General features: G+C 47.3%; 2 long non-coding RNA genes across 4 annotated transcripts; one reads left to right on the forward strand and one right to left on the reverse strand.

The window, feature by feature from the left end:
* Positions 1 to 410: 410 nt before the first annotated feature.
* LOC125387762 (uncharacterized) lies at positions 411 to 12,600 on the reverse strand. 2 transcript variants are annotated; one of them, XR_007227993.3, is made up of 3 exons: positions 12,515 to 12,600; positions 11,542 to 11,609; positions 411 to 4,425 (listed from the first exon to the last, which is right to left on the reverse strand). It is a non-coding gene; the product is annotated as an uncharacterized LOC125387762 (long non-coding RNA). The 2 variants fall into 2 exon arrangements; XR_015002142.2 differs by lacking the exon at positions 411 to 4,425 and adding an exon at positions 4,453 to 4,749.
* LOC125387760 (uncharacterized) lies at positions 12,486 to 20,515 on the forward strand. 2 transcript variants are annotated; one of them, XR_015002141.2, is made up of 5 exons: positions 12,486 to 12,812; positions 13,277 to 13,325; positions 15,890 to 16,028; positions 17,558 to 17,694; positions 17,923 to 20,515. It is a non-coding gene; the product is annotated as an uncharacterized LOC125387760 (long non-coding RNA). The 2 variants fall into 2 exon arrangements; XR_015002140.2 differs by having other exon boundaries at positions 12,487 to 12,812; positions 17,942 to 20,515.
* The last annotated feature ends 1,170 nt before the right edge of the window (positions 20,516 to 21,685 follow it).

Consider the following 21,685-nt stretch of genomic DNA (forward strand, 5'->3'; position numbering starts at 1 on the left):
ACGCACACATGCGCATGCACGCGCACACACACCCTGTCTTAGGGTTTCTAGTGCTGTGAAGAGACACCATGACCACAGAAACTCCTATAAAGAAAAACATTTCATTGTGGTGGGCTATGGTTTCTCAGAGGTTTGTTCAGTCCATTATCATCACACTGGGACATGGCAGCATGCAGGCAGACACAGTGCTGGAGAAGGAGCTGAGAGTCCTGCGTCTCCATCTTCAGGCAACAGGAAGTGAACTGTCACACTGGGCGTAACTTGAGCACAGGAGACCTCAAAGCCTAGCCCACAGTGACACACTTCCTCCAACAAGGCCACACCTTCTAATAGTGCCATTCCCTGAGTTTATGGGGACCAATTACATTCAAAGTACCGCGCACACATACATATGTACCAGACACACAGACTAAAATACATTGATTCAATTACTCAGACAATAATACCATTTCTTAGATTTTCGGACCAATTTTTTGGAAAACTAAAGATAAATTTGGGAAACTTTGAATACAATCTCTTTCATATTCATGAAAAGTTGTCTCAATTGGGAATGAGATCTTGTGATAACTGTATGCAGATCACATTCTCCAGATTTTGTGGGATGTGGAAGGGCCGAGAAGTTTATTTTCTTCTTAAAGAAGGATTTTTCTGAGTCTCATGATTTCAATTCATTCCTTAATAACAGATTTTAAAATTTCTTTTCAGATTTATTTTACGTGTATGAGTGTTTCGGCTGAATGTACATATGTGTACCTTGTGCGTGCAGTGCCCGAGGACGTGTGGATGGCTGTGAGCCCCCAAGTGTCCCCACTGAGGTGACTCTCCAGCCCCCCTTACCACTCCCATAACAGTTTTAAAAGAGAGCAAAATTATGGTCCATTCAGGAGAGAGGGAGCAGAATTTCCTGCATTCATGGTTTATGCGTAGCCTTCCCTTTTCTACCCCACCTGGGGGGCAGAAAGAACAATCATTCTTTACTCTCTCCTCGAAGCCCAGAATCTAGTTCCTAATATCGCATGTGCACAGGCGTGCGTGCGTGCACACACACCCCATAAATGCGTGTGTGTGTGTGTGTGTGTCTGTGTCTGTGTATATATATATATGACAATTCAAAACAGACCCCACTGGGGATGTAGTTCAGTAGAGAGTGATTGCCCAGGTCACGTGAGGTCCTGAGTCCCATCCCAGTACAGGGTTGGGGTGGGAGGTTCCTACCCGTGGTTTCCAACAGCCATTAATTCTAAATCATTTATTGCCACGCGAACACACTACCCCAGGCTAACCTTGGGAAACCGGAGGTGCTGTGGTGTCTGTAGGCCAGGCTTGTGCAGGTTTAAAAAGAGCCTCTTGGGGTGCCAGGAATCACAGTTTTCAAAACTTGAAAACTTGAAAAGTTTTGAAAATCATACTGCCCCATCTCTTTTGTAGAGAAGGGAGTCAAGAGGAGCAGGTGACAGTCGACCTGGGTGCAGTGGCCAAGCCTGGAGGGCACAGGATCTCTCCTCTGCTATCCGGCTCCTCCAGCTAGCCTGAGAGGTCACACAGGAAAGCGAGGGCGGACCCAGGCTGAGTCAGCTCTGCTGCTCCTGACCCCAGTGCCTCCCAGAAAGGCCAGACTCCTTGTCCCAAAGCATGACAAAGGCCTGTCCTTCTTCCTCCAGGGTGTCTGTCACACTGTCACCATCTTTGTTATTTAATGGGGTGTGCTCCGGGAACACAGGACACTAAGCGTATCTTCCCAGGAGTGCTCCAGAGCTCTGTCCTGTGACTCTGAGGGTGCAAGGACCCAAAGCTGACCCTTCTAGCCCCACCCTCCCAACTCGGCACAAGATCCATTGTTCCCGAGACTTGACTTGCAAACCAGAACCAGAGGGGATGTTGTTAAGAGATCAAAGTCTAAACTAATATAGCAGAGCCTTCTTGAGTGGGTCCCTTCCGAGGGCCAGGCACGGAGCGTCCGCTCTGGCTGCAGGCAGGAAGCCAGGTCAGAGATGGGCATCTGCTGGGACCTCTGAAGTTATTCAGACACACCAGAGATAAAGTTCAGGGGAAGAAGTGTCAGCCTTGCCTTCTCTTGCCTTGGGCTGTCACCTTCTCTGCGGTGGGAGTGGGGACGGTCTGTTTGTCTATCATGAGCCCTGAGAGGGGGAAGAATTTGAGATGTGCTCCATCATGGCTCCTCTCCCCGCTTACCTTCCTCCCCATTCTAGGTATGGAACCCAAGGCTTGTGTAGAGTAGGCCAGAATTCTACCACTAAACCCTAATCCAGTTTCTCCATATCACCCCTTAGTATGTGTGTGTGTGTATGTGTGTATTTGCCTGTATTTGTTCATGTATGTGTTCACACATACATGGTGTATGTAAGTGCAGAGGCAAAGAGAACCTGGAGCATCATTCCTCAGGAGCTAACCATCTTGGTTTTTGAGTCAAGAGTCCTTCAGTGGGATCTGGGGTTCATACGCCACCGTCCTGGTTTCTCTACACGTGTTCTAAGGATGGAACTGGGGACCTCACACTTGCGTGACAAGCATTTTATAGGCTGAGCCATCTCAGTCGCTGGCCCCCTCATCCTCAGCACAGGCACAGGGTGGCCACAAGACCTTCCTTGTCGTTCCTTGCAACTTTTGGGCAGTGTCTATGGATGGCCACATAGACACTCCTCCTTGAGTCTGTGGAATCTCACTGTGGCACTGACCCCTGCCCTCTGCTTACTTTTGATGCTGCTTATGGATTTAGCTCTTCGAGAGACCACACAGCAGGACTCAATCCGTGAGCATGTGGAGCCTACCTGTGGAGGTACCACAGCTGTCCTCCAGGGAAGGACCTTGGCATTTGACTGTCTTGGTGTTGAAGCCCTTTTGTTCTAGCTAGCTAGCTAGCTGTCTGTGCCCCGGACACCCTACACACAGGATCTCTGCACCCTCACCCCCAGGCCTGTGGTGCGGTAAGGACTCATCTGGGTGGTTGCCACACTGACGCGGCACTGAGTCAGAGAGCGGAGATGGCTTTCCGAGATAGTACGTTGGGTTGATGTGGAGATGCAGTCTCAGGACTTGGCGCTATGGCGCCTGCCTGCCTCCTTCCGGACTGCTTGACACTGGTTAATTTGTGCTTGGAGCGTGTCGGAGACTCTCCAGGGCTCCTGTTGGCACTCCCTGGCCTTTTATGGATGGAAGGTTCTTATTAGCACTCGGGAAGTCGGAGTTTCCCTTCCGGATGGGTTAATGCATATTTGGAAAGAAGAGTGTGGAAAGGAAGCACGGGAGTGTCCACAGCCCAGCAGTACTTTGGGCTACAGAACAATGACCACTTACAGCCAGTAGGAGGGACCCTCTGCATGGGTGCATTAGGAAATATCTGGGAAGAGACCTCTACAGTGCAGATCGGAGACTGGGCCTGCTCACAGCTCATTAGCCCCGTGGCCAGGCGCCAGAGGTTGGTGGAAAAGAACAGGTGACTCCTCTCAGGAACATCATTAAAGCCCCGTGGTTTGCGCTTGGCATTCAGGGACCATTGCCAAATACTTGCCCTTGGAATAATGTTTCCAGGTCTTCCTATTTGGAGGACGAGGGAAGCAAGGTGAAGGCCTGAAAGGAACGGCAAGCAAGAACAAAACCCAGGTGCCCTGCCAAGAACGAGGCTGATGGTAAGAACGTCACACGTAAGGACAGAGGCGTCCTGTCTGTGTGAAGCAAATAATCAGAGCCATGGTCAAGGTCATATCAGCATCCTCTGCTCACATCTGGACAACTGTGGACTCACATGCATGCCAGAGGATCTTACCAGCCTGGAGACAACCACACCAGGATGGCCAGGTTGGGTCCCGCACCCCAAAAGTCACAGCCATCCCAGGTGAGGAACACAGTTTTAGCTACTAGATTCACAGGACTTTCCATCCGCCCACCCCCTTCAGCAGGGCAGCCAGGCTTCAGGTTTGAGCTGTGGAGAGCCAGGGGATCTCTGACTCACTCGCCTCCTCTCCAGCTGCGACAGAGTTCTGGGAATGTGGGGCCCATTTTGAGTGATGGGACATTCCTGAGCTGGGGCTCGCAGCAGTCATAAGTCAACCGTCAACCGCCCACTTCCTCTCCTGGTCATGCTGCTTCGTCTTAGGAGCAAGGCTAACCCAAAGCTCTTGAACCTCATACGCCTTAGGGAAGGGAGGCGGGCGAGCGGCGTGGGGCAGGCACCCAGCAGAGTGCATCGTCCAGCCACAGAGAGGGCAGAGGACAGGGACAGCAGCTGTCCCCTCTGCTTCCCACAAACAGGAAAGATGTCTCTCAGCTCAGGCATGTGATGTTCGAGACTTGCTTGTTTCATAACACGTGTTCACAGGGGATCCAGAAACACATCTCTTCTGGGGGTAGACATTGCTGGTTTTGAACATTTGAAGTCACAGACAGATGACTCTGTCAACCTTTGACCTGTGGGTAAACATTCGTGCATCTGAATCCCAGAAAAACGTTATTTATTAACAGAACTCTGAATAGACACGCATGGCAAGCTCGCAGGGGGCAGCCTGAGGCAGTGGACGATACAGAGGACAGTGCAAGGGGCACTGGCCTCACCAGGGACTGCCGTCATGGGGAAGGCTGGCGCCCACAGTGTGCTGAGGTGGACTGTGGAGGGAAGGACGGTGCTCAGGGAGCTGACGGCCAGGCACGAGGGAGGACAAGACCCAGGAGAGATGTCTGCGCTGGGTGGGACCCAGTCTGCTCAGATGACCCGCTTTCAAAGAACAGTGAGACCTAGGGGGAAGCAGAGCATGGGTGCAGAAGGCCAAGATGGGGGCTGGAGATTTGGGCACACAAGTCATAGCCCATGGCTAGATTGGCAGGGGCTCCTAGAGGTGTTACAGTCCTGAGTAGAGAGTAGCGTCACCAAAGTGCCACAGCCAGGTCACCCTGATGGCACCCTGATGGCAGCCCTTAAAAGGGCTGGTGGAGGGGAGCTGTCAGGAGATCCCATCACTGCTAGACCAGAGTGCCAAGGTGTGGAACTCCCCTGCCCAGCTCCCCGCTGGAGAGCCCCTGGTGACTAACAGTTTGCTGAATTCTCGCCCAAGCTGCCTTGTGTACCCTGAGAGCCTCGGCCCTAAGTGGCAGGCTGCTACTGTAGCATCTTCCAGGGGGAGAGTCTCGAGTCCGAGGCGTGGAGACAAGAGGTCACCACCCACAGTGAGGCAGCGCCTGAGCAGCAGGGCTAGGACTCAGACCTGTCTGCTGCTGCCACACCCACTCAGGAGAGGAGAGGGGCTCTAATCATGTCCAGCTAGGAGCCTCTGAGGACAGACAGCTGACAGGGCAAGCAGATGAGGAAGGAGCAGTGTAACTGGGGTGGGTGGGCCAGATGAAATTTTAACACTGGCGCAGATGGTGACAACTCGTGGCCAGAGTGACCAGCCCAAGGTTCGTGTGAGTTCTGCCTTGGTAGAAGGTGAAGAAGAGGTTTATAGAGATCATAGGCATACTTGTGAGGCCTCAGGCATCCTCGCGATGACCTGTGACGTGTCCCTCCATCAGCTTCAGTGTGTGAGAAACAGATATGACCTGTGACGTGTCCCTCCATCATCTTCAGTGTGTGAGTGAGAAACAGATATGACCTGTGATGTGTCCCTCCATCAGCTTCAGTGTGTGAGTGAGAAACAGATATGACCTGTGACGTGTCCCTCCATCATCTTCAGTGAGTGAGAAACAGATATGACCTGTGACGTGTCCCTCCATCATCTTCAGTGTGTGAGTGAGAAACAGATATGACCTGTGATGTGTCCCTCCATCAGCTTCAGTGTGTGAGTGAGAAACAGATATGACCTGTGACGTGTCCCTCCATCATCTTCAGTGTGTGAGAAACAGATATGACCTGTGACGTGTCCCTCCATCATCTTCAGTGTGTGAGAAACAGATATGACCTGTGACGTGTCCCTCCATCATCTTCAGTGAGTGAGAAACAGATATGACCTGTGACGTGTCCCTCCATCATCTTCAGTGTGTGAGAAACAGATATGACCTGTGACGTGTCCCTCCATCATCTTCAGTGAGTGAGAAACAGATATGACCTGTGACGTGTCCCTCCATCATCTTCAGTGTGTGAGAAACAGATATGACCTGTGACGTGTCCCTCCATCAGCTTCAGTGCGTAGGTGAGAAACCAGTACTCAAAAGTCACAAGTTCCCCTTGAGCCTGGGAGACGGGTCAGCGGGTAAAAGTGTTTGCCACCAAGCCCGATGACCTGACTCCCGTCACCAGGACCCACATGGCCGCAGAGAGCCGACTCCCACAGCTGTCCTCTGACCGCCACACACGCACCACGACACATGTGCAACTTCCCCCAAACAAACGTAATTTAAAATTTTGTTTAAACCAAAGAAAGGTTAAACTGTTATCCAAAGTTACAGCCCAAGGACTCGGGGACTCTGGCTGAAGCGTCGCCCACCGGTGTATCTGGGTAGATTAACACAAGAAGACACCCACTCACAGAATAAAAGAACTTTCCACCATAAGGAATTCAGCTGGGGTTTGAGTCAGCCCCGCAGAGAGGCCCAATCCACAGCAGGACATGACCTGTGGTGCTGCAGTCTGAATGTCCCTCCAGATGCACTTTGATGTGTAATTGGCATGTAACAGTATTAAGAGATGGGGTTTTTAGGAAATTATTAGGTCACCGTCCCCTAGATATTCACAGCAAGCCGACTGCATCCTTTCCCACCCGCCCCTCTTCAGACAGGCAGACCCCAGCTCACTCACCTGGCTCCTCGTGGTACTTGGTTCAACACTGTCCTCCCAAAGCGAGTCTGCTACATTCCTCCGCCCCTCTCCCAACATACGTGCAAACGCTCCTCTAAGCACTCCTTGACTCAACCTTCCCTCTTTACCTCCAGCCTTACTCAGAGTTCCTCCCGTCCCTCTCAGGTCTCATCATGATCGACACCCCACCTCCCTCCCCGAGTTTCTCCACATCCTCACTCCATCGGGCCATTTCATCCACACCACCCCCTGCTAAACAAAGTCTGGTTCCTCTCAAATGCCACAGGCAGTGAAGCAAGAAGGACCCGGGAAGGCACAAGTACAAGCTTGCTTTTCTAATTTTCAAATTATTATCCAATTATCGTTCAGATGATTTCCTTGGGAGACATTCCCAAGATTGGAATTCAGGGGTGAGGAAGGTGGGTTATCTCGGTGACTTACCGCTCCCATACATGTGAAGACAAGCACCTACACACCCCCCTTCCTATTCTTCTCCAACATAAATATCTTAAGAGTGTGTCGGAAGAATTTCAGTTAGTGCTTTACCTCTTGTTCCCTTTATTTTTTCATTAAAAGAGTTCAATTAATTTCAAAGCACCATCTATGAAAGTTTCCTATCCCCATACGTTTGTTTGCTACTTTATTTCCATTTTGTATATATGTTTCCCAGGCTACAGATACTTTTTTACTAATTGGCAGGCATTTCACCAATCTTATAGCGTGGAAATTTTCCCTCAAAAGACTAAGAAGGAGGAGGCTCGGCTTATGCCCTTCCTCATGCTCCAAGTGAATCTCAAATAAAAACAAAAGTGAATTGAGAAGGGATTGTCACCTGTGTTCATCTTCATTAGAATAATAAGCCACTTTTTCTTTTCAATAAAGACAAAAAAAATGGTACAGAAAGGGCTTTGGGTATGGAGAGAGAAAAATTCCCCTTTTATTGAATATTGTGTTTTTAATGAGAAATATACCCAGAGGCTGCCGGAGGAAGTGAGTCACTGGGGGTGGTCCTTGAGTGTTCTAGAAAATCCTGGCAGAAGTGAGTCACAGGGGGTGATCCTTGAGTGTTCTGAGCCTGGGTTCATTCCTTGTCCTCTCTCTGCTTTCCTCCAAGACAGGACGGGAGGAAGAAAGTCCCAGCCACACCCCCCGGTTTCCATGAGCATCACACCCCCACTCTGCACACATGAGCTAATAGGCCCTTCCTTAGTCAGGCTTGGTGATAGCAGCGGGACCAGTAGTAACTGATGCAATGACTTTCAGCAGGCTTTGGCAAACTGTGCATTTTCCTGAAATTTTCACTTATGGAAAAATGAAGTGATTAATATACTCTACCTCTTGAGTCTTGATCCCTCTACCTAACCTCCCCTCCCCTTTTCCCTCCTCTTCTCTCCCCTCCCTCTGACCCTCAAAGACTGTCAAAGCCACAGTAATTTGTCGGAAAGACTCATCTAATTCCCTGTGAGCCCCTTTTAGAGACTTCGGAGCTTGGGCCTTGACTCCTCATTGTAAACCATCATCTTCGAGTAAAACTGTCTCAAGCCAGATATGTATTCACAGCTGCAGCACCTCACCCAAACCTGGAGAAGTCTGTCTGAAAGGTACCTTTTTTTTTTTTTTTTTTTTTGGAGACAGAGTCTCTCTCCCTCTCCCTCCCTTTTTCTCTCCTCCTCCTTCCCTCTCTCCTTCCCTTTCTTTCTCTCCGTCACGTTCTCCCTTTCTCTCTCTCTCTCTCTCTCTCTCTCTTTCTCTCTCTCTTTCTCCTCTTCTCTCCCTCCCCCGCCCCACTGTCCTGGAACTCTCTATGTGGACCAGGCTGTCTTTGAACTCACTGAGATCCACCTGTGATGTAGGAGGGTTATACCTCATCACTACACACCTGCCTCTGTCTCCCAAGATTAAAAGCTGGGATTAAAGGCGTGCGCCGCCCCACCCAGGTTGGAAGTGCTCTTTAATTCTTATCAAACTCTCTCCATTCTCCAAGGTTCTATATTCTTGGCCCTTCTTTACTACAAACACACACACACACATACACACACGCACGCACGCACACATGTGCGCACACACACACGCACGCACGCACGCACGCACACACATGCATGCGCGCGTGCGCGCACACACACACACACACACACAGCCTGCTTTCCCCTGGCCTCTGCTCAGGAAAGTCTCCTTCTCATCCTTGTGTCCCGGGGCCTCCATGCATGCTTCCATTGACCCCGTACGGCTCTCATCCCCTCACCATTCATTTGTTTTGTCTGCTTTTACATCGAGGTATCTCTTGACTCTTGACCAAGGGTGCAGTAATTACGAGTACATAGGCCATGGCAGCTAAATATAGGACAGGTCAGACACAGGATATTTCATGTGTCATCTGGGCGCTTGTCACCTTTCCTCTCTATAGGTCCTTTGGATTAATTTGTGTCTTTGTTTTCTTCCCATCCCTCCAAGGAACCTGAGATCCATGGAGGTGGGTCAGTGCCCATGACTCTGCAGTGGTGACTGCCTCAACGGTGATAAGAGCCCACCATGGATATAATCTACAAAACCGAGATAAGCTTCTGCACTGGAGGGGCGAGAAGACCGTGCTGAAGGGTAGTGCACTCTGGGAAGAGGCCATGGGCTCCAATCCTTTACTTCCAAGGGTGCAGTAATAACGAGTACATAGGCCATGGCAGCTAAATATAGAGAAACATGTTTGGCCAGGCCTGGCGCCTCCATCTCTCCTTCTGACACCTTCTAACCAAAGCTGCCCGTAGCTCTGGAGACAAACATTCTCTAATCATTTTCTCAGTGCTTCTTTTGCAACCATATAAGTCTCACCTTTCACACAGCAGGTAGGAAAGTATCCAAACAGTATAAATACAGTTGCACCAAAGTGCAGCTCATAGCTCGTGAGCTCTGCTCATAACATATGCACCGTCATCCCCAGAGCAGAGCCCACCTCAGCTGCCTGGTCCTCACCACCTGGCCATCTGGCTGTTGTTAGGATCCTGCGATCATTTACCACAGTTAGTGGAAAAGTTTGCAGACCCAGGCACTGGCTTACAGGACCTGGGGAGCGAGGTCCCTGATGTGGAATTTCCCCTGTGTATGCTGTGAATACGTTTTATTACCATTGGTTAATAAAAAAAAGCTGCTTTGGCCTATGGCAGGGCAGAATATAGCCAGGTGGGAAATCCAAGCAGAGATAGAGGAGGAAAGAAGGCGGAGTCAGAGAGATGCCATGGAGCTGCCAAAGGAGAAAGATGTCAGAACTTTACTGGTAAACCACAAGCCTCATAGTAAAATATAAAATAATAGAAACGGGTTCATTTAAGATACAAGAGCTAGCTAGGAATACACCTGGATCATTGGCTGAACAGTGTTGTAATTAATATAGTTTCTGTATGATTATTCTGGTCTGGCAGGCCGGGGAAACAGAAGTATAATCTCTGTTTACAGCTTGTTTTCTGTTAGGTGTCCAGTTAGGAGTGAAAGGACACAGAAGACCCCATTAGTATCTTCAAGGGGCACAGGATACTGATAGTTCCTGGCCTCCTGCCTGGAAAGACTGACACCAGAGATACAGATTGTCAAGACAGACACCGGAGGAAGCCACCCCACAGGGACACTGAAGAAGGCCACTAAAGAGACTCAGAGACCCAGAGTTGGCGAGAACTCAGAGAACCACTGGGTCAGGCAGCTCAGAGGCCCTGGGGAACTTTGAGGTTGACTCTGCCGCAAACACCCTGCCTGGTCCTCAGTGGAACACAGCCGGGGATTTAGGGATGGGAGATATGACATCTAAAATGACATGCTTACAGTCACCCTCTGGACCTATAGGGGACTGGTTCCAGGATTTTAGATACCCACAGACAAAATCTGAAGATATCTCGTTCTCCTGTATAAAGCATTTGCACATATAACCCGCCCGTAGACCCTGGATACTTCAAATCTGTAAAGCATTTCTGCCCCATGAAATATGAAGGTTGTATATATAGCAATCCACTTCTGATTAGGGGATAATGACACAGAAAGGAAGTCTGTAATCTTCAAAATAGACATATTTTTAACTTGAATTTTTAAAAACTATTTTATGTGTATGAGTGTTAACCTGCATGTATACCTGTGCACCACGTGTGCAGCACCCACAGAAACCAGATGAGGGCGTTGGATCCCCTGGAACTGGAGTTATAGTTGTGAGCCTCCCATGTGGGTGCTGGAATTGAACACGGGTCCTCTGGAACCAGTCAGTGCTCTTAACCACTGAGTCATCTCTCCAGCCCCATCCTAGATGCAATTTTTAAAGAGATGTATTTATTTACTTATGCATATGAGTGTTTGCCTGCTTGTGTGTGTGTGTGAGGCATGTGTGTGCAGTGAGAAAGGAGACCAGAAGAGGGCAGCAGATACCCTGAAGCTGCAATCACAGATGCTGATACCTGCCTTGTGGGCAGTGGGAACTGAACCTCCGTCCTCCGAAGAGCAGCCAGTGTCTTAACTATGGAGCCATCTCTCTAGCTCCAGACTTTTTTTTCTTTCTGAACAGTTCAATCCTATGATTGGTTTAATCCATAGATGAGAACTCAGGGAGATAATCATAAAGAAAGCATGTCAAAATATTCTCCAAGAAAAGCCTGGAGAAGGGCTTGAGGATGCTCTAGGTTAATGGTCTTGCAAGGCTGCTAAGTAGGGAATGATATAAATGTAAAAATCTCATCTAATCAAAAGGAAGCTTCCTGGAAGGTGCCAGGAACCCAGGAGGAACAGCGGTGTGAAAGTGCCAAGCTCTGGAATCCAATCCCAGCACTTACCAGAAAGCTTTCTTCTCTCTCTGAGTCACTCCTTCAGGTTTCCATAGATTAGAAGGCTCCTTGCCAAGCTGTTTCAAATATGACCAAGGTTGTGAGAGCAGAAGATACCACTTCATGTAACTGTATGGTTTTCTATGGCTTCAGCCTCGCTTGCTTAGTGTGAGAGCCAAAGTTACATTATAAGTTCTAATAACTATGCCATAAAAAGCTGTGAAACAAAGAGGCCTCTGAACTGCCAGCCCCTTGCCCAAGGACAGTCAGTTCCTGGAATGCTGGAGCTATTGTTTATGGGAGATAACAAACCACATGACTTCACTCCCCTAAACAAGCATGTTTGACCCATCTGCACTGGATGTGCTTAATCACACATGGGCAGGAGGTTCACAGGCTGGAAATAAGTCAGGATTACGTTTGCCCCAATTGGATGTAGGCTGGAGGTACATCAGGATGTATGCTCACCCCTGATTGGATGTAGGCTGGAGGTACATCGGGATGTATGCTTGCCCCTGATTGGACCTGATGTGAAATACTTAAGAGGTATAAGCCCTAATTCGGGTTCATCTTCCGTTAACCTAGAGATGGACCTGGCCAGAGCCCATCCACCCAGCCAGTACTTAATTAAAACTTGCTACAAATTTGGCCTTAAACTGTAGTAGTGGCCTAATTCTCGATCAGTAGAATTAATATTTTCTGGAGGCCTCCAGAGAGATTCAGAGTGCTCACCCAAATTCTAAAACTGGACCTTCATTCTGTAACTCTGGGTCTGAGAGGCCACTTCAGGAGGCACATGCCTGGATGTTGACAGAGATTTCTGCCCACCCGGTTCCAAGGCCATTCGGTCCCAAAGAAACACATGGAGGCTTACATTAATTATAAACTGGGTGGCCTATTAGCTCAGGCTTTCTTATTAACTAATTCTTACATCTTACATTAACCCATTATTCTCGTCTGTGTCAGCCACATGGCCTGGTACCTTTTATCAGTGAGGCATTCTCAGCTTGATTCCTCTGTGTCTGGGTGACAACTGCAGACTGAGTCTTTCTTCTTCCCAGAATTCTCCTGTTCTGGTCACCCCACCTACACTTCCTGCCTGGTTACTGGCCAATCAGCATTTTATTAAACCAGTACAACTGACAAACCTTACAGGGTACAAGACCATTGTCCCACAGCACCTGAAGATGTTCCAAAGCTCCAAGGCTGCCTTCAGTTCATAGTCATCAGAGTGAATCGCCATGCTGAGAAACACAGCAGGGATCTATGGGGGCCTCCTGGTGAGTCATAGTCTGGTTCTGCTCTGTGGGATCCCTAGCTGGGATGTGGAGGAGGTTTGAAGGGACCCCAGTTTTCTCTCACCCAGGGCATACCGTGAGATGTTGCCCACCCATCTGATGGTTGGAAAGTTTTGTCTCTCTGTGTTTTCTGGTGCATCCATAAGTTTTGTTGCAAAGCTGAGACAGAAATGGGTTGGATATATTGAACCTGGGTCCTCTAGAAGAGCAGCCAGTTCTCTTAACTGCTGAGCCATCTCTCCAGCCCCATCCTAGATGCAATTTTTAAAGAGATGTATTTATTTGCTGTGTCTGCTGCCATCAGCAGTCAGTCACCACCACTGCATTTATGATTGGGGCTCAGAATTTATCTCTTGGCTCTCTGGTCCCTAGATTGGGTTAGTAGGAGTTCAGATGTCTTTTTTGGTGTAGATAACATTAAAGTTTTATTCTGTTCTTCTTTACAGGAAAGCTGGCTCTAAAATTGGATGGTGGCTCTCCCTTTGATAGACCCAGGCATGTTTAAGTTTCCTCTGTGTCCCGTGTCAGTTTGATTTGCCTGGCTCAGGGACAGGAACAGGGACAGGAAAGCAAAGCGTAACAGACAAGACAATTAGACTTGGTTTATGCGAGCCTTCTGGACATTGGGATTTATAAATCTGTTTTGTTGGACATGGTTAAAAATCTGTAAAAATCTATGAAAAGAGTTAACTTACAACTAATAACACTAGGAGTTGATAATTAAAAATGTACGCATGGGTAATTTTCAAGGAACCATGGGCATGATTCATTTTGGGTCTCGGCCGTCTTTCGGCAGCTATGTGGGTTGTCGCCATCTTTGCTAGGGTTGGAGGAGGTAAATGTCATGTGACTTCACTATCTTTCGGCAGTCACAAATCTTTGCTAAGATTAAATAAGATGGATATCATGGGATTTCATCACCATCTTGATTTAAAAAGTGACCATGTGGAGTGGACCTGCCAAAGAGGCAGCCACAGGTCTCCAAGATATCTTGGATTAGGATGGATTTTTATGTGATAATTCCTGTCCTGTCCTGAAAACAAAGTTTATGAAAGACAGGATTTAAAACCAATGCTTGTTTGGGGCTCAGAGGCTAAGAGCACATACTGCTATTCCAGAGGTCCTGAGATTAATTGCTAGGACCCACAATGGGTGGCTCACAACCACCTGCAGTTCCAACTCTGGGGAATTGCCATGCCTCTGACCACAAGGGTACCTGTATACGTGTACACATGCTCCTGCACATCATCAAGAATAATAATAAAAATAAGTCTTAAAAAAGATGTTTGTTCAATAAGGCATTAAAGCTGTACCTCCATGCTTGTATATGCAAGAATGAACCTTGCTCTGCAGCTGAACTTTGTAACTTAAGAGTCACCCAGGTGACAATGGTTTTAAAGACACGAAGGGATCATGGGGAACAGCTGAGGTTTGCAAATGTGTGGCAGGGCTAGAGTTCTGAAGAGGGCCCAGTCGCAATGTGGACCTTAGCAGTTTTGGAAATGCCGGTGCCATGTGACGGTCACCAGAAACACCAGCCACAATGAAATGGAGCAGCTCAGATCTAGAAGGCAGCTGTGGATATGCTGCAGGGGGTGGGGCCAAAGAGGTGATCCAAGCCTCTCAAGAGAACCAGAAGGTGTGAATGATCCCAGATACTGAGTTTTGGATTGTTTGTGTTATTGGGATGCAGTTTTGTCCTGTGCAGATTATGGTTGTGACATTTTTCTCCCTCTTGAAGTAAAAAAAAAGCAAACTATTTTTGATATTACAGGAGCATACAATAGAGAAATTTTATATATTTTAAGAGAAAATTTTAAAGTTTTAGAGAAAATTTAAAAACTGGGTAATTTTAAGGAACAACTTTAAAAAATATTTAAATTTATAAGCCTACGGAAAAATTTAAGTTTATAAAATGTTTTATATTATTAATACATGTTTAGATTCAGGGACCTTTTTCCAAATAAAAGGGGGGATATACAAAAGAGTAGATTACTGAATCTGCTTATGAAAAACAACCACTGAACGACCTCTGGAGCGGGGAGACTCTCACTCAAGTCTCGGATTGACACGGCCCCCAGGAACTCACGAGAGACGTCCTTGCTGCAATCACATGAGGTTTATTGACAGGACAGGAAACAGTCACTGGGGCTGAAACTCATTTCCCACGCAGGGGTAGAGAGTCCGACCCTGAGTAGCCGGGAGAAGGGGTATTTAAGGGAAGAAACCATCCAAAGGGGGTAGGGAGGGCGTCATTGGAAAATTCCGAAAATACCAGTGATCATTGAAAAATTCCGAAAATACCAGTGATAATCACAAGGGGGAAAATCTTGTTTCTTAAGATTATAACCTAACTTTATCTTCAGCTAGTTCCTGAAACAGAGTCACTGAACCGGTTAATCTAGATTTTTGATTCTTCTCTCCCTGCTTAGATTTTTGGCTCTATTTTTTCTGCTAGAGGGGTCTGGATTTATCCAGGTCTTTCACTATTAGTCTCAAATATTTTACATTGGTATGAATTTTTATATATAGACACAAATTTAAGTTTATTTTTGTTATTATATATATGTATGTATGTATTTCTACACTTATTTAAGATATTGTACCTAGGTAGCTCATTTAAAAATGTAATATATAATTAAGAAATACATATTAGTAGTTAGTCATCTATAATAATCAAACTTGTAGTCATGTTAAGTATTTTTTGAGGTTAGGCCTAGATTTGTTTAGCTCAGATATACTTAATAGATAATAATACTCAAACTTGCTAGAGATCTGATGAATATGGCATTTAAAACATTTAATGGAAAAAGCTTATTACGATAAACAGAGACTCCCAGATCCTATCAGTGACTCCAAGGTCTCCAAAGAAGTTGGCAGGGAACCACAATGTCTCTGCCTGGATTGTGATAATGCTAACCATTTGGCAAGACTGCCCCAATGCCACACCTGCTGCCAGGACCCTGCCCAAGCTGTGGACAAGCAGGACACCAAAGAATTGATAGCCCCCTTTGCCTAGACAAAGTGAGATCAATCTCCCCCTTGTTCCTCCTCCATAGGAATGCCTCTCACCTTCTGGGCCTGGCAGCTGAAGATTGACACTGTCCTGGTACCTCTTTCCCCAACATCGTGGAGACCAGAGGATCCTGGGAAGACTATGGGGTCACAGATGAGAGCCTTGCTCCACCTTAACTAAAGGTCAGAGAGGTTGAGCCTATTTTCACTCTTTCAAAGTTGTTGACAACAGGTGTGGCTACAAACGAGACGTCCTGACCTAGGGTGTAGTTACTTGGTCTTTTGGACTTTAAGATGGCCCATAGAGGTGGATCCACTCCACCCTGACCAAAGGTCAGAGAATTCAAGCCTATTCCTGCTCCTTCATTTTAAAATAGGAGGTTTGACAAAGGGAGTAGCTGCCTACAGGATACTTGGTCTAAGGTGTACTCGCTGCATATCCTGCCCAAACATCAGAATGCTTAACTCAGGAAATAGTTGCTTGATGTCTCAAGTATTGAAGCAAGTAACTGTTCTGGTTGTCCTTTGTGCCCTGTCTGCCTTCTTCCTCCTTTATGTGTTAGGGTATATACACATATACAAAATAAACACGGGCAGGTTCAGTACTCAGTATTCACCGAGTTGCCCTCCTGGTACTATCCCAAGTCTCTGTATTTCTTTTGTATCTCTGTCTATTCTGTCTAACATTTCTAATCCACACCCCACTACCCTGGAGCATATGAACCCATCATGACTGGACCGTGACAAATGACCATTTAGGTAATGGGCTAGTCTCTGTCATCTTAATTGATACATAGGCCATTTGAATTATGCTTCATGCTATAATTTATCCTTCTCAGAGCGTTAATGGTATTGACGAGTAGGCTAACTATAGCTTTGCCAGCTTAGAAGCAGCAGGTAACCAGGTTCTTCCCTATGGCTGCTGCCACCTTGTTAACTTATTTTATGTGTAAAAATCAAGCCTTGCTTTTGCTAGAGCTACTCAGTCTCCTGTAGAGAAAAGGCAGATGGGTTTGCCTTACCAACAGGCTTCATATTAAAAGATAAACAGGTTTCAGATGTAACTTTCCACTAAAGGAACATGCTTTGCAATGACTGTTCTCAGTAGTGACTGCTTGTGTCTCCAGTAAATCATTTGATGGAAGAAAGAATGCTTAAGTCTCTGCAAGTTTTGAGGGTCTAAGAAAATGTTCTAAGGTCTGAGGATATAAGAGTTTATGTAAGTTCTGAGGGTCTAAGATATATAAAAGTCTGAGGATATGAAAGCTAAAATAAGTTCTGGGGGACTCAGAAAATGATTTAAGATTTAAATGCAAGTTATAAAGGTATAAGAAATGATTTAAAATATATGAAAATGAAAAATGTTCCAGATTTCTTTCTCCTTCTTCACTGTTGCTACACTAAGATTTCAAAAGTTCCAAGTTTTAATATTGGTCAGTGGAGTTCTGAGGCTGGCAGAACACTGACCTCTTACTGTTCAGTCACAAGCTCAAGATTGCAGAGTTCTTTTGATTGTCTTCTAAGTGTAGACTTAAACGTGCTTCTCGTCAGGCTAAAGTCTTCTCTGTCCAATCCATATCTAACTCTCTGGCAGAGGAAAAAATATTCATGCTTTTTAACCCAAATCTACAGCTTTTGCTAGGACTCAAAGGTGTGAACCTATTTCCAGCTGTTTTACAGACACCCATTACCTGTTTTTTTCTACAATGCAGATTTCAGTAAAGATTGGTAATGCTGCCATATCTAAAACTTCCTATCTCTTTGGAAACTGAAAAATTCATGTAAGCTTCAGAGAATTGAGGGAGCCATAAGTCTTGAATCCACTTCTCATAGGTCAAAAGGATTCCAGGTAAGTACAGCCTAATTTCTCCTGTCTGTCTATTCTTGAGGATGGGATTCCCCCCTTTCTTTCTCTCTCTCTCTCTCTCTCTCTCTCTCTCTCTCTCTCTCTCTCTCTCCCCCTCTCTCGCTCCTGGCCTTGGGGCTCCCTCCTCTCCCCCAACTACTAAGACCATGGCCTTAAAGTTCCAAATGTAAGATTTTTCTTTAACTTCCTAAATTTTAACTTTTCCCCTAGTTTATATCTGTCTCACCAGATTTTCACTTGGCTGACACATCACCTGCTGACTACAGTCTGCTCCGAATGACTGAGAGCCCTGGACTTGCTGAAAACTGATGTGAACCAGTGCAGCCTAAATGAATGCTCCATCTCTTCAGCTGGGTCAGCAATCCCGATGAATGCCCCATTGCCTGAATTCCCTTCTTGCCTTTGACTAGCATTCCAGCCTTCCTGGGCCCTGACAACAAAGTCCTAGTTTCAGTAGGAAGTAGTTACAGAAGGAGAGTAAGTTACCCCTTGTTCCCCAACAGACTGGAATGTTAGATCAAAAGCAAACTCCCTGGCTTAAACGACAAAATGGCTACCTATTGGCATACCAAGAAAAGTACCTGTTAAAACTGGATAGACCTAGATCTATCAACAGGTAGATTAATTAGGATGTAGGCTTGCCCCTGATTGGATCTGATAGGAAATACTTAAACTGTTGTAAACTCTAATTTGGAGCCATCTTCTGGAAACATAGAGGTGCAGGGCTGGAGGGAAAGTTTGTCTCCCTCAGCTGGCAAGGGGTAGGGAAGACTGCACTCTGACAGTGGCAGAAGGCCTGGGGGCTTTTCCTAAATTGTTTCTTTTTCTCAGTAGGCTCAAAATAGTCCTTTTGCAGCAACAAGCCCCGCTCCCAGTCCTTTTCCTTCCTATACTCACCACTTCCCTGTGAGTTCTGCCCTCCGTTAAAGTGACCCACAGACCTCCTCCCACACAAATCGAGTCAATTACATCTTCGAGTATTTACTTCTTTTTGACAGAGGTCTTCGGGCATGTGCAAATCAAAGTGGTGATAGCAAATGGAATATGATGTCATTTTCTCTTATTAATCTGTCTTTCGTCATTGTACCTTGATGTGCTCGTTAGCTTTCTGTCAACCTGGCACAAGCTACAGCCATCAAGTGTTGGGGACTGTGGACCTCCAGACCCTGAATTTCCTGCGACCCCCTACCTGCTGGAGTAGGCGGCTTGTTTTCCTATGTTTGCAGCTCCTCTGAGCACGAGACCCTCAGGAGTTCCTGATAGCAGAGGAGTGGTTTCTGGTGGGCTTGCAGCTGAGAGTTAGGGCGTGGCCATTAACCAAGGAGACCCTATATAAGCTGCACTGGACCACAATAAAGGGGACATTCTTGGCTCTCTCCCTCCCTCTCTCTCTCTCTCTCTCTCTCTCTCCCTCCCTCTCCCTCTCTCTCCCTCTCTCTCCCTCTCTCTCCCTCTCCCTCCCTCCCCCCTCACTCTCCCTCTCTCCATCCGTGTGCACGTGCATGAGTGTGCATGTTTTTCAATCTCCAGACCCTTGTCCGACTCATGATCCGTACAGTAGCGCAGTAGTGCATAGAGCAGGTGTTGCGCTGCAATAAGGAAGAGCAAACCTCAACTGAGAAAAGCCCTCCATCAAACTGACCCATAGTCAAGTTGGTGGGCCATTTTCTTGATTGACAATATGGGATGATCCAACCTACTGTGGGTGATTGCCGCCCCTAGGCAGGTGGTCCCGGGTTGTATAAGAAAGTAGACTGAGGAGCTGTGGAGAGATGGCTCAGTGGTTAAGAGTACTGTCTGCTGAGGACCCAGGTTCAAGTCCCAGCACCCACATGGCAGCTCACACCTGTCTGTAACCCCCATTCCAGGGGATCTGATTCCCTCACACAGACATACAAGCAGGTAAAACACTAATGAACATAAAACAAAAATAAAGGAAGCTGAGCAGGGCAGCAGTGGCATGTGCCTTTAATCCCTCTTGATCTCTCTGAGTTCAAGGCCAGCCTGGTCTACAGAGTGAGTTCCAGACCATTGAGGGCAATACAGAGAAACCCTGTCTCAAAAAAAAGCAAAATGAAAGCAGGCTGAATAAGCTGTGAGAAGCAAACCAGTAAAGTAAGCAGCGTTCCTCCATGGCCTCAGCATCAGCTCCTGCCTGCAGGTTCCTGTCTTGACCTCCTTCAGTGGGCAGGACGTGTAAGCCGAATAAACCCTTTCTTTCCCAGGTTGCTTATGGTCTACCAAACTAAGACCATACCCTAGCGGTAGCCTATAAGGGAATAAACATTTTTGTTCCCCATAGCATCCTCCAGTTAGAATAAGCACTGTACTGATTAAAATCTCATTCTCCTTAATCTCATCAGTGATAATCGTTTGTGTTGTGTGGGGAGGGGGATCATCACATGGTGGACCCATATGGATGTCTTTCTAGACCTGTTTGTAGTCTCTCCAACTCTGTGGGGACAGGCTCAACAGGAGCCAGCAACTCTGTGGGGATGGGCACAGTGTGAGCCCCCAGCTCTGTGGGGACAGGCACAGTGGGAGCCAGTGGCTATGTGGGGTGGTGCTGCTGGAGCTCCTTCTGCTCCTTCAGCCAATAGCCGCAGAGTTACCAGCCCATTGGGGCGTGGTCTCTCTCTTTAAAAAAAGCAGCGGCTGTCCTCCATTCTCTCTTTGGCTTCCGGCTCCACTTCCGGCTCGTAGACTCCTTTCCTGTTCGCACGGAGGAGTGTTGTCTGGGACGGTAATCTGTAAGTTTTTTCCCCTTTGAATAAATAACCATTCTATTAATCATAATTCCAAACTGGTGTGGGATTGTCTGTGACTTACGCCTTCAGGGTGGGAGCCAGCATCGTCACAACACACATAGGCATCCTCTCCCTTGGCTTCCCCATCCTCTGCTTGGCTGTGCTGGCTGAACACTGTGAGCGCTTCCTGAAACCATCCCAACAGTCAAGAATCAGATCCCTTCTTGGGACCAAGATGAGGAGTTGGGGAGGAGCACCAGGCAGCACGCTAGCCTGTATCTTCCTGGATGAAGGGCACAGCCAGTCCAGGCGGTGTCCCGGTCCTAAGGGAAGATGAGGGTGTCTTGGTTTCATTTCAGTTGCTAGAACAAAACACTCTGACAATATCAACTTAGAGAAGTTAGATCACAATGTTAGGTTACAGGTCATTATGGAAGGGAAGTCAGGGCGGGAGCTAGCCACACCCACAGTCAAGAGCAGAGAGGAACTGGACCAATGGCTCAGCAGTAAAGAGCATTCGCTGCTCTTGCAGAGAACCCAGGTTCCACTTCCAGCACCCACATGGCGGCTTACCATTCCTAACTCCATTTCCAGGGTAGCTGGTGCCTCCTTGTGACCCCTGAAGGTATGCAGGCACCCATGTGGTATGCACATATACATGCAGGCAAAATATTCATATATATAAAATAAATAAATCTAAAAAGCTTTTTTAAAAAAAAATCAAAGAGAAGTTCATGCATGTACACTTAGTACCTGCTTTGCCCTTTCCGCTCAGAGACAATTCAGGACCCAAACCCAGGGAATGGTGCTGCCCACGGTGGTAGCTCAGAACACAGCCAAGAGGGTCTCCCCAAACATGTCCACAGGCTGACCTGATCTAGACAATCCCTCATTTAGACTTTCTAGGAGATTCTAGATTGTGTCAAGTTGACAACTGAAGCTAAGCCTCACCAAGGGTGTGGAGCAGTTCAGAAATCGATGTTTATTTCCTCAGGGAATGTCTGTAGGTGCTACTGTGAGGGCCTGGGGCATCTGTGATGAGGCGGTGGATGTGGCCTTGCCCTCCATGAAGGTGGAACCAGCCCAGCAACCCACACATGCAGAGAACCGAGGCATGGAAACTAGAGAGTGAGCGAGGCCGTCTGAGAACCCGACCAGACGGTGGCATGGCCCACACCCACCCTCACTGGCTTTTCTTACAGCCTCTGTAAAGCAACCAAGCCGTT

This window comes from Myodes glareolus, chromosome 6, assembly GCF_982192425.1.
Source record: "Myodes glareolus chromosome 6, mMyoGla1.1, whole genome shotgun sequence".
Taxonomy (NCBI): Eukaryota; Metazoa; Chordata; class Mammalia; order Rodentia; family Cricetidae; genus Myodes; species Myodes glareolus.